Source organism: Prosopis cineraria, unplaced genomic scaffold, assembly GCF_029017545.1.
Source record: "Prosopis cineraria cultivar Desert tree isolate PC_DT_omini unplaced genomic scaffold, ASM2901754v1 PC14, whole genome shotgun sequence".
NCBI classification, from domain to species: Eukaryota; Viridiplantae; Streptophyta; class Magnoliopsida; order Fabales; family Fabaceae; genus Prosopis; species Prosopis cineraria.
Window position 1 is genome coordinate 25,272,534 of NW_026555345.1, and position 14,508 is coordinate 25,287,041.

At 28.3% G+C, this 14,508-nt stretch overlaps 1 pseudogene; it reads right to left on the reverse strand.

Annotated features, from left to right (window-relative positions):
• Window positions 1-10,343: 10,343 nt before the first annotated feature.
• On the reverse strand, window positions 10,344-14,220 carry LOC129292054 (pentatricopeptide repeat-containing protein At1g63400-like; annotated as a pseudogene).
• Between the last annotated feature and the right edge of the window lie 288 nt (window positions 14,221-14,508).

Below are 14,508 nucleotides of genomic sequence, written 5' to 3' on the forward strand. Positions count from 1 at the left end.
CATAGGCTTAATAAAATAGATAACTTAGGCAAATCATATACAATACAATATTCATAATGTATAAAATAATGTTCATGTATACTCAACTCGAAATCTATTCCTTTTCAATATTTAATATGCTAGGCTCAATAAAATGGACAACTTAGGCATGCCATGCGCAATACAACATTCACTATACACAAAACAATGCTCACGCCTGCTTAATTCAAAGTCCATACATTTTTAGTATTTCAATAGCCTTGGCCCAACAAAATGAACAATTTAAGCAAACCATGCACAACACAACATTTACTATGCATAAAATAATGCTTACTTATGTTGAACATAAAATCCATACCTTTACATTATTAAGAAAGATAATTACATCATATATGAATAATTTCATATTGGTACTGGCCTAGCTATTAAAATAAGTATCCACATAAAATTTAACATGATATTTCAAGTCCAATATATATAAAAAGTTAGCAATTATATCCAAAATATCTAACAGTTACTTCTCTGTATACAAACAAAAAATATCTATGATTCTCAATGATCCAAAAAAAAATATTACTTGAAAATGCTTTTATATACATAATTATAGTTTTCTATCTACACCATAAAAGTATAATGTAACTATTTCTCATACTAGATTAGGATTTTTACATGTCTTACAACAGTGTCCGACTTCCCCACATCTTGAACAATGATAAATCTTCTTATCTTGAAATTGAGGCTCTATTCTCTTTATTCTTGACTCCCTACAGTTGGTTAAAGGCAAGTGCAATAAAGTTTAAGATAAGTTATTTGTTAATGTTGCTTATTAGTAAGCTAGACCTAATAAAATGTATAAGTAGGCAAACAATGTACAACACAATATTCATTATACATAATATAAGATTCATATATTCTCAATTAAAAGTCTATACAATTATAGTTTATCAGTAGGTTAGCATTAACAAAATATTCAAGTTCAGCAAACAATGTGTAATACAAAATTCACTATGTATAACACAAGGTTCATATATTCTCAACTAAAAGTCCATACGATTTCAGTTTATTAGTAAGTTAGGCTTAACAAAATATTCAATTTAGGCAGATAATGTACAACACAATATCTACTATATACAACACAAGGTTCATATATTCTCAATTAAAAATCCATACGATTTTAATTTATCAGTAAGTTAGGCTTAACAAAATGTTCATGTCATGTAAATAATGTACAACATAATATTTACTATGCACAACACAAAGTTTATGTATTCTCAATTGAAAGTTCATGCAATTTCAATTTACCATTAGGTTAGGTTTAACAAAATGTGCACCTTAGCATTCAACAACAACAACTCAAAGATAGTTTTTGCACAACAAATATTTCAACATTTTTGATATCATATTTTCTTCATATTAAGTCAATTTTATTCAATTCATATGTTAAAGTCCAATATGAACAAGTCAACCATCATTATTGTATAATAATTAATCCATTTTAAAATTTTCACAGTCAACTTAATAGTTCAACAACCTTTAGTTTAAATTAATAGTAAAATCACAAATGAAATTCCAATTGAAGGTTTTCCCATCCAACTGAATATTTGGTTAAAATCCAACTATTTTAAATCATCTTCTCATCAATTTATGCAAGGCTAAAAAACCAAAAAGCTTGTTCCATCATTCTTTGCTTATGGTTCAATGAAGAAAACATGACCAAGCAAAAAGCAATCAACAATAACAAAAATTGAAAGCCAACAAAACATTACATTACTCTTTGCTTGTGATTCAACTATTAGCCCTTTCTTGTTTCAACATAAAAATGGTAAATAATATCCTTAATCAAAGCTTAATAGATAAATTTTCAACTAAATCATTGCTTAAGAGAAAGGGATTTTGGAATCTACATATCTCAGAAGTTATTTCTCGCCATTAGAATTGAGAAACTTTCACATTTTCCAGCTAGATAGCCTTCTAACATTTGTCATCAATCTCACCACTCTCCATTTGTCCATTTTCATTTCTCTTTATAAAGGGTAAAATTGTATTTGTGGGTGAAGAAAAATTATAATAAAGGTCCAAAGGCTTGCAAAGTAATATCAAATTTTTTGAGACCCAAAATGCAGTAATGTGTTTTTTAGGGCCTACAATGCCATTCTCCCTTAAATATTTATTAATGAAAAATTGATGATAGCTTTAATTTTAATTTTTGATCCATAAATAAAATTGAAGCATCCTATGCGCAATTCCTATGATTTTTATTCAATGATATAGGTTTCGCATCAAATTATGGAATCCGTAATTAATAATTTTAATATATTTAGATATGAATTTTATATTATTATTTTTTAATTATTATTTTTTGATAATAACATAATAATTTTTGTAATTTAATTATAAAATTTTCCAGGGGTTAAAAATAACACATTTATCATTTTATTATCAGAAATATGTTTATTCATACGGGTTTTGTAATCTTATTATACTGATACTAATGATGATTAAAAATAAGAATTAGGGATTATTTTAGTTTTTCCATTTAATTTGATCCTTTTTTTTTTTTACCAGCCATTTAATTTGATTCTGACATTTAGGACGCCGACCTCTTTTGATTTTATGCAAAGTATTAATTTCAAACCCACAAACAACAACCACATTGCCTTTTTGTTTTTTGTCGAAACCAGGTTGCCGTTTTATTATTACAAACTACTACGAAATTAAGTGATTCGAAAATTAGGTGTCTTTTTTTCCCCCCAGCTCAAGAGTTACTTACTACAAGAGAAGTAATTTTCTTGGTCTGTTGTGAGAAATTTTTCTCCTACAACTAAGAGTGAGATTATATGTGAGTGTGTATTTGTGGATAAAAAATAAAAAAAAATAATAGAAAAATTTATTTAAATTATGTAGATGATAGATTGTTACCACAAAATGGTATAATTCTCTTGAAGTTTCATGAGACTTTTTTGTCATTAGGGAATTAAAAAAATGATCAAATTAGTCTCAAATAAAACAAAAATTTCTGAAGTTGCGAATGACTATTGAATTGTTGTAAATTTAGAAACAAAAATTATAAATGAAAAGTTATGAATTTTTAACACTTGATATAATGAGGACCTGCATATGCAGAGTTGCGAATGACTATTGAATTATTGTGAATTTAAAAATAAAAGTTGTTAATATAGAAACAAAAGTTGTAAATGAAAAGTTATGAATTTTCAACACCTGATGTATATCAAGGCCTGTAAATGTGGAGTTACAAATAACTATTGAATTATTGTGAATTTAAAAATAAAAGTTGTTAATATAAGAATAAAAATTGTGAATGAAAAGTTATAAATTTTCAATACTTGATGCATATCAAGACTTACAGATCAAGACTTGTGAATATCTATTAAATTGCTGTGAATATAAAAATAAAGTTGTTAATATATAAATAAAAATTATGAGTGAAAAGTTACGAATTTTTTTTAATATGAATAAAGGGCAAAAGTATTATTTTCTATAATTTTTTAAAGGCAGAAACATTCTTTGGAACTTCAGAAGAATTATACCATTTTGTAGGACTAATTTATTATTTACATAATTTAAATGGATTTTTCTATCATTTTTTCTAAAAAAGATAAGACATTTTTAACTATATTACACCCTTAATAAATTAGTAAATCATCTTTAAATTAATAATATTTTTTTATATTTATTTTTATGTAATACAACATCTCATTTAAAGATAAATGGTTGAGTAATTTATTTTTAAGAGCATCATTGTAAGAGGCGCTATGAATTTTTAAATACATTGAGTGCACCACATCATTTATAATTTATTTAATATGACATTTAAATTATATTAAATATAAATTAATTATGATATTAATGTCACACAATAAATTTTTTTAAAATATTTTAACTAAATAGATCAAAAATAATATAATACATTCAATTTTCAAAGCTGTAACAAAGTTTCAGATCCTTCCATATCCATCGAGTTTACTGTTAATTTATTACAAGGCTGAACATTGTTGTTGTATCGCATAAGTTTTCTAACTTAACCATCAAACAAAGAAGTTTTCTAACTTATGTTAAGTTTTTGATGCATTACACATTCCTAAAAAGTTTACTGTGCATGGCAAATCATGGGGAGTCTTGAAGCTGGAGGATTTTCCTGTTATGGATGTTGGAGTTTCTTCTATAATTCTTTTTTTCCCCTTTTATGTTTAGCAATGCTGCACTCAAATTTTTTTTTTTCATTCTTTTGATTTCTTTTAGTAAGCTATTTTATACAAACCTTATTATTTTCTTTTGTAGAGAGGATGAGATTGAAGATATTCCAAAGTTATAGTATGAAATTTTCCTTGTACGTGACATACACAATGCCTAAATGATTAATTTTTTCATCAATTTAATCTTTAGCAGGAAATTTCTGTTCTGCAACAACGTCGATCTCCCGTATATTATTGAATATTATGGTTCCTATGTCAATCAAACTAAGCTTTGGATAATAATAATAATGGAGTACATTTCTGGTGGCTCTGCTGCTGACCTAGTAGGTCGCTTCTGTTGACTTGACTCTCTATGTTTGATGCCAGTTAGTTCTATAGAGACTTCAAATCAACCCACTACCTCTATTTCTCTCCACAGAATCCATTTTGGTTGGATTGATGTAAACAGAATTTATAGAAAATACCTTCAAATATTATTTTTCAATTTATAGAGTATAATGATGATTTAGTCATTCAAATATTCATAACTATATTGATGATTTAAGAATGATGGTGTTGAGATTATAAAAGGCTCATCTGAACATTGTTGTTGTATCTTATTGTTTTTTTATACTTGGATAATATAAGTCAAGAGAACAAAAAAGAAATAAATATATTGCTAGAATTTTCTTCAATTTAATGTTGTCATTTTTTTTTGGTTTATTATTGTTGTTGTTGTTATTATTCATTCTATTGACTCTTGTGGTGTGACCTACAAGCTATTCTTTCCTAAAGAAGTGATGCCGAGGAATAGAGAATTACTTGGTGATAAAAGAAAATTCTTACCATTTTTGTCAGTATTTTTCTACAGTATTGCATGAAATATTTCTTTTACATTATAACGTAAGAGGTAATCAGAAAAAAAAAACATGAGCCAAAATTAGAAATCTATTATTCACTAACTGAATGTGTTCAGTTGTTAAAAAAAATTCATTCATTTTTTCAACTTTAAAATTGGAATTTTGTAAATTTGTTATTTATGTTATTTTTAAAATTTTTTTAAATCAAATCCGTGGAAGGCACATGATTCAAGCTAGTTTTCTTGGTTTGAAGTGATAAATTTTTCCCCTACAACTAAGGGTGAGATTATATGTGTGTGTATTTTTGTAGATAAAAAAATATAGAGCATTTTTAACTATATTACACCCTTCAATAAATTAATTAATTTTTTTAAATTAATGTTATCTTTTTGTATTTGTTATTATTTAATACAATGTCTCACTTAAAGGTGAATAGTTGAGTAATTTATTTTTAAGGATACTTTTGAAAAAAAAATTCTTTAATCACACATTGAAAAACTAAAAATGAAGTATTTTTTAACATAGCGCATTAAAAAAATATCATATATTTTTTAAATGGAGAGAATATATATATATATATATATATATATGAACTAGTTTCAATACTCATTTGTATGATGAGCATTGAAAACTCATCATCTTTAGATCATTTAGATATAATCTAGACAGTGTAAATTTATAATTTTTTACTTTTATTTTTTATAATAATTAAATATGTAGATGAGTATTGAAACTGGTTCTTGCACACACATTTACCCTGTATACTTAGCATTATATATTTAAACTACTTATTTCCAACTAAATCTAGACTTGTAGATTTTTTATATATTATTTATTCTATAATAAATTATTATTATTAATAATATTAATGCATTAAAATCTACTTATTTTAATTTGATTGAATAAATATAGAAAAAAAATACTATCATCAGATGTTATAGTTTTATGGAGTTTTACTTTTAGTTCTTATAATTTTTTTAATATTTTTAATTCCTATAATTTAAAAAAAAATTAGGTAATGTTCGTTTTTCAAGCATCTATAGTTTTTGTTTTTTAGTGAAATATTAAAAAAATTATAAGAATTAAAAGCAAAACTAGATGAAATTGTAAAAATTGATTATTTTTTTATAAAAATATGTTAAATATATAAGACTAAGTATGTAAGTGGTGCATGTATAAACTTTAGAAACATATTGAACCACCTTTTACTTCAAGTTATTATTATTTAAAAAAATTACGTATAGGTCTTGTGGGGCAAACTTATTCACAAATAAGTTCAGTGAAATTCAAAAACTACAATCAGATTTTTTGAAACTTGAGTATAATTTAAAATTAAGCTATAAAGATAATAATACTCTTATTAAACATATATTACGTCAGTTAAGTAATTAATTTACAACTAATTTATAAGTAATTTAAAACTATAATTTTAATTTTTTACAACTGTAATTTCACATATGTAATAGTTAAACTAATTAGTTTAATTATTAGATACATAAAGTTATAGTCATAAAAGCCCAAAATTATATTTTTTAACTTATTGATAAAGTAATTGTAAATTTTTTAACTAATGTAATATATATATATATTTAATAAATATATTATTATTTTATTTTAATTTTAAATTATCTTCAAGTCTTAAAGAATCTAGTTGTGACTTTTTAATTTTACAGCATTTATTTATAAATAAGTTTGTTCCGCTGTATGTAATTTTCACTTATTATTTTGTAGAAGTTATTGGTGTTGACGCCGGGATTTTGAGAAATTAATTTCGATGATTTTAAAATTGATTTGATTTGTTGTTAATTTTTGAAGTGAACATTTTCAGAATCAATGACAATGATTTTCTTTTAAACGATGCATTTGGTTAATTCAATCAAATGCATGAAAGGGAAGTTTTCCTAATTATATATTACCAACATCAAGTGCTTGAGAAATGCTTCAGGTTACTGATCTTTTTAGCCAAATTCAAATCACACATTTAAGGAGATTTGATTGATATTGCTATGCCTTTATGCAACTTATGGTTTGCATCAAGTTTGTGTCTTTCTTAATCACTATTAAAAATAGACTGAGTGCGTTACGTTATTTATAATTTATCTAATTAGAATATTTTAAGTGATCTAAATAAAATTTATGACATTTTTTAAATTAATTTTATTTTTATAATAGAACACATTTGATTTTTAACATTTTCTCTTTCTACTACCATTTATATCAAAATTAATTTATATTTAATGCTATCTAAATATCATATTTTATTAAACAGATCACAATTGATATAGTACACTTGATATATTTAAGTATTTCTTATTATCATTATTATTATGCATTTTTTACAAAATTTTTGCCATTTGATTTTAAGTTATTACTTATTTCGTGTATTGCACTGAGAAATCTAATTTTTTGTTTTATTTTAAAAAAGGTTAAGTTATACAAAAACTCTCTTAAACTTTGAATCATATACAAATAACTCTCTTAACTTTTAAAAATTTATAATAAATTTTCTTGAACTTTTAGGTTGATGCAAATAACCCCTAGCTATTAATTATATATTTCTTTAAATTTTATTTTTGTGTGCATTTAAGTCCTCAAACTTTGATTAATAAATGGATAACCTCCCTAAACTTTAAGTTATGTATACATAATTAATATATAAAATTAATCGTATAGAGTTATTTATATAAATAGAAGAGTTGATGGGGTTTCTTGTAAAGTTTTAAATGTTAAAAAAGTTATATATACATGATTCAAAATTTAGAGAAGTAATGTATAATTTATCCTTTAAAAAATATCATTATCAGAAAATAAGATCTAGTAAAAAAGTCCAACAAAACATTCAGCATATTTCTCTAGTGGTTGGATGGTTGTTAGCCCAACCGAGGTGTGGAATCTTGGCTCTCTGAATTAATTTGAACAAATTAAATTTAATATTTTTTATTTTACATTTTTAAAATAAAAATTATATAAATTGTAAAAAAATTTAATAAATCTGTTTACTATTTAGGATAGTCCAAATTTGATTTGACTAGTCCACATTTAATATCAAAGTTTTTATACATTAACTTTCAAATATATTCTAGATAATTTAGGTTTAATATTAAATTTTTTTTACAATTTTTATAAATTAAATGTGGATCATTCATATTAAATCTAGACTGTTCAGACTAGTAAATGATATTTATTAAAATTTTTTATAATTTATATATTTTTTTATTTTAAAAATGTAAAATAAAAAACATCAAATTTGAATGGTCCAAATTTCTCATTTAAGACTCTATGCAAAAATCCCAACCCAAATCCACTGTTAATCTCAAAATAAATATATAAATAATTTAAAGGACCCCAATCTATTCATCGGACTCTAATTGAAAAAATAAATAAATAAAATATTAAAATTGATCAAGTAACTCAAGTGAGGGGATCATATTTGAATCTTCACCCTCATTTGGGAAACAAAAAGAGGGATTGCCAACCTCGTTGGCTCATATTAGATCCACAGGACAGTGAAAATAGAAATGATGTGTTTTTGAGAGCTATTCCTCATTTGAGGCCTGACTCGACTTAAATAAGGATTAGTTAAAACTATCGGTTTCAAATAACGGATCACTTATTACTAATTTAAAAAAAAAAGAAATAATTAGAGGGATTGTCAATAAATGGATGTGGTAAGAAATGAAGCTCACAGTTACTTCCCTTTCATGTGCTCTCACAGTTCAAAGTCTCTGCCCTTTTTTCTGTCGATAAGCTTCCCTCAAGAAAACCCATAATTATTAGCTAAGGTAGTTGGGCTTAACTAAGCAAATACTATATGTTCGTCAATTACTTCAAGGATTTGTTGAGTTGAAGACTAAGTCAATGAAAGAGAAATGCATAATAAAATCTGTGTCTCTCAGGCATAAAAATGAATATTCTTCGAAGTTACCTGGAAAGAATATGCTAACACACATGGTGACTGTCTGCGTCTAATGCAAAAACTTCATAAAAAATTCAAGTGATAAGTCCATAAATAAAAATATTAGTCTATTTGGCATTATAAAATGCTTTCCCTAGTCAGAATCATGCAGCTTTCAAACTAAAGTACTTATTAAATCTGTGTATTCCGTATAAATACAAATGAATCTAGAAAAGTTTATGCCCCTATGTTGGTATATACTTGTGTACGTGTCAGTGAAAGTCAAACAAACAAAGACTTTGCAGATGTTAATTTCGACATTACTGGTAATGCCAGATTTCTCTCCAGCAAAGTGGGAGATTCATCTTTTTGCCTGTAAAAAACTTTGCAGGTGATGCGTGGGAAGAAATCATCATAGAAGAAGAATGTTCTTTGGTTTTCATTACTTGTATTTGCTGGTTACTTCTTCATTGATTTTTATGTTTCTTTCTTAGTCTTCGCACACATACCTTCTATGAGTTAATATAAGATGTTAACTTTTGTGTCTTTGTTTCTATTCTTTTGTTCACAAAGTGCCGGTAAATATGTTCATTTTTTTAATTTTTTTTTAAGTTTTCTTTCAGATTTGTATGTGCTGTTTTTAGACTTGGCGGGGGCTGGAAGAAGCTAGAAGAAAGCGATTTTGAATAATTAGTATCAAACATTCTACCCCACTATGCAATATTTTTGTTTCTTTTACTATGTAATTCTCAGATTTATTTTAAATGATAATCCTTGTTGCTTATATTTATGAATTAAAAATTGCTGAAAAAGCCATATTAATAAAAAAAATCATCACTGACAAGTGAATATATAGGAGGAAAAATCAATTTGAGATATATAAGAACTGACATGAAAAATTATCTTCATTTAAGATGACAATGAGTTATATTATATGGTGAAGTTGGATGTATCTTTAATTACTTTGAAGAAAAATTGATGGAAATTTCATCTTTTTTTCATTCTCATCAAATGGATTTGGAGGAGCAAGTGACAAATGTGTTATGAGATGATGCATGCATATTGATTGACTATGTTTGCTCTGAAAAAGTCATTTCACTAAATATAACTTATTTTACAAATTGGGATAATAGATATAACTTATTTCACAAATTGGAATAACAAATATCTTGCTATTTTCTTCAACAACAACCATTACAAAGGAGTAATATTTGAAGCGGCATTGTTAAATGATGAGACCATCAAGTTTTTCAAAAGGTTCTTTGAAACTTTTTTTTGGCTTCTACACAAAAATATGAGGCCACTAACCATTTTTACTAATCAAGAGACTGCAATGGCATGTGCATTACAAGAAGTGATGTCAGAAATAAAGTATGCCTTGTACACATGGAATATTTCAAGGAATGCAATGAAATATCTTAATAATTCAACAAAAGATGGGTCTCATATCATGACTGATTTCAGGGCAAATTAAGTTACTTTTGTACAAAATCAACATAGCTTTTATTTCACTTTACAGTTTCAAGACAATACAATATTTATTTATATTGTTGAGGTTCAAATATAGGCTCACATATGAACTTAGGTCCTCCTAAATGAAGTCATGCAATTCAGCTCATCTCTTCGCAGCCATTTCATTTCAGCTCTTTTTTGCATCCTTTTGTTTTAATTTTCTTTTTGCATCCTTTTGCCTTGGCTTTTGCTTCCTTTTATTCCAGCTATTGCTTTGCTTCTACACCTGTTCCAATCACAGCTCCTGTTAGATGCACTTGGGCTTTTCTTTATTTTTGGTCATGATAGCTCTTGAAATGATTGTATAATATTTACTATACTTGAGCTTCTCTCTTTTTCGTCATGTAACTCATTGTGTTCACAACTCATTGGTTGATTTTAGTTATTACTTTCTTTTTGGATCGCAATTATAAAGTTTCAGTGTAAAGTTATTGTCATTATCTACCACAATATATCAAGGCAAAAGAGCAATATATGAAATTTTGAAAAGTTTCAATTTGTGCATTATCAATCCCAATTCACAAGTCATGCAAAACCAGTGTAGTGATCATCCTATCTCTTCCACTATCTCCTCCTTTGTACTAATACTTGTTTGCAACCTATAATACCAGTTTCATATATATGAAATAGGGCTACTATAGATATGAAATAGTAAAGTCACTTCTGATATAATTAGGGCTACAAAACAAAAACCAAAGACGGAAAAAAAATTAGTAAAGTCACTTCTGATATATAAATAAACATATTAGACACAATTTTTAAAGGGGAAAAAATAGTAAAGTCACTTCTGATATCATGAGGTTAGGGCTCCATTGTTCTTTGAGAACGTCCAGACAAATATTTCCATATGTATGCAAAGAATTTTTCAAAATTACAGTGTTCAGTATTCATCAGCCCATCAATACGATAAGTACAGTGTTCAAACTTCTAAAATCAATGCAAGTCTGTCCATCAATGCACAATCAGATTCAATACCAAAGCAATCATGTTCAATACTTATCAAAGCAGAAAATTCAATTAGATTTAAACAACATTGATTCAAACTCGTATTCAATTACTTTCCATAACAGCACTGAATTAGATGGAAGCACCTTGCCAAGATTGAGATTCCTCTTTTCAGACATGAACAAATCAATTATCCTCACCTTAGTTGAATAGGTGAATAACAAAACACAATTTTAATTTATTTTAAAAAATCACAACTCATCCCTACCATAGAGATTGTAGAAGGATCAAGGATAAAGAATGGGTGAAGGCTTTCGATAAAGCCATCGAACATGAATCCTTACCACAAAGCTCAACTTTCTAAGCTCTGGATGATGAACTAACGATGGGAGCCAAGTCAAAAATGAAGATGCCGATTGCCGACGATGAAGATCTTGGAACGTTCACGGATGATGAAGGACTTTCGAGGCTTGATATGGTTTGAGAGAAACGAGAATTCATCATTGCAAAATGAAATGGAAAGAGGCGAATGATAAGGGCTGAAACATGATTCGGTCTCTTCTCTCCAGATTCCACAAGCAACAGCTGATATTAGATAAAATGAATGGTAGAGATTCTACTTGAATCAGCAAAACAACATCGTTTAGAATTAGTGGAGAGGAAATGGGGACAGGGGTTAGAGGAGAGAAGCCGGATCCAAAACAGAAATTTTAAAAATTGTTGCTGAACAAGAACTATTCTGGTACCATAAAATTGTGCCAATAAGACACTTGCTTTATTTCACATCAACGTACAATATACATACAAGTTCATGTTCTTCAGTGAAGTGAAAAGCATTGTTCCATTGAGATTGAAATCTTCCAACTAAATTGATGACGTGAGAAAAAAACTCTCATGGCAATCTGAGACAGTAATGCATTAGCAACAAGAGATGCATATCAAACGGTTAAATGAATTTAGTAATCCTCCATTAAGAAGAAAGAAAAAAGCCATTTTAAGACACAATTTTGACATCGCTAATGGCACAAAGACAAAAAAAATTTACTAGATGTATGACTTGAACAGAACATCAACAGAAATCAGAGTCCAACAACTTTTATGAGAAACAAACAAGCGCTAGAGGTCCCCATCTTGTTTCAATTTTCTGACAAGCCCTTAGAAACCATTATACGAAGAAGCTTCTCAGCCTCATCATTCTCATTTTTATTAAGAAGATGTCCAATAATAATTATAAAGGTTAGTTATTATGTTAGGGATGCAGCCGCTGTCTTCCATTTTATCAAGCAGCGTCTTTGCCTCATCAAACAAACCCTCTTTGCAAAGTCCTTTGATCATAACATTGTAGGACACAACACTTAGATGTTGACCTTCCATCGAATGATACTGGAAAATCTCTCTCGCCTTATTTAATCTTCCACCTCTGCACAAACCATCGATAAGAATAGTATAGGTCCAGTCAGTAGGTCGGATTTTTTCTCTGCTAATATGTTCAAAACTTCAAATAATGCAATTGCTCGATCAAGATCCCGCCTTTTGCACAATGCATGTAACAATACATTAAAAGTGATTATATTGGGGGGATGACCACTTTGACGCATCTCATCGAGAAGATCAGAAACAAATGAAATTCTTCCTCCTTTGCACAAGCCGTCAGTAAGACAAGTATAACTTACAATGTCGGGAACCAGATTTGTCAAACGCATCTTCTTAAAGAGATTTTCTGGCCTCATCCAATCTTTTATTCTTGCAATATCCATTAATGAAAACATTATAACTAAAAACATCTGGTCTTATACTGCTTTTAATCATCGTATTAAATACTGCCATTACTTCTCTTAAATTATTGACCATACAATATCCATCCATTAATCTGTTATAGGAAACTACAGTGAGCTTTTGACCAAACTTGATGATCTTGGCAAACAAGCTTCTATAATCCTTCCATCCTTACAAAATGCATCCACCAATATATTAAAGTGACAACATTCAGGTTGATGCCTTTTTGGAACATATCATTGATCAACTAAGCAACATCTGTCCATCTATTTACTTTGCAGAATCCATCAATTAGAGTGCTATATGTGACTGTATCGGGAAATATTCCCAGGCCAATCATTTCTGAAAATAAACCAAGTGCTTCACTTGCAAATCCATCCTTACAAAGCCCGTCGATTACTGTGCTGTAGATAACTACATCAGGCTTCACTGCAAGTCTCGGCAGCTTCTGGAGTAATTTAACAACAGACCTTGTTTTCCCCATTTTACATAATCCATTGATTAATATGCCGTATGCTTCGCCAACCATATTATTGATACAGAGTCCCTTCAATAGTATAGTCAAAGTTATAGTATCCGCTTGAAGACCGACCTTGAAAATCTTGCCCAATACAGAGAAAGCAGAATTCATCTGACCCACATGGCAGTAACAGTTGATCAAAATGCTCAGAGAAACTAAACATGGAGTGAAACCCTTCAACTCCAAGTGAGAACAAAGTGACATAGCAATGCGCTACTTCTTCATCTTGGCAATAGCTCCTAAAGTTTTGTTAATTTCGAATATGGAGGGCGGTGGACGCTGACGGAGCAAGCGATTGAATGAATCAACGGCATCGGAGACGTCGTTGGGATTTGGAGAATGCGAATGAAGGAAGAAGTTGAGACGGAGGGCGAGAGGTAAAGAGAGAAGGAAGGGAGAAGAAGATGATGGAGGAAAGGCATACCTGGTAGCCGCCGAAAACAACATCTTCACTTCGGCAAGAGACGACTGTTTGAACGGTGAAAGTCGGAATTCGAAGCTCGGAAAGATGATTGCGGGGCCCCAGCAACTGCCCTTGGGGCCTGGGGGTTGAATTCTGATTTCTTTTTTTGATAAGAGTTGAATTCTGATTTCTCACCCTACTTGTTTTTTGTTTTTGTTTTTAATTATATCGTAAAAGTAAAATTACTACACGAAGCAGATCTGCGATCGTTTTTGATTTTTTTTTTTGGATAAACTCTTCAGAGTTTTAGAATTAGAATTATATTGAACTTTTTTGATTGTTTAATAGATATATAAACTTTTTAAATTTCAGATGACAAATTTTTTTATTATGTAAATAAAAATTATGTATTGTTAAAATACGTG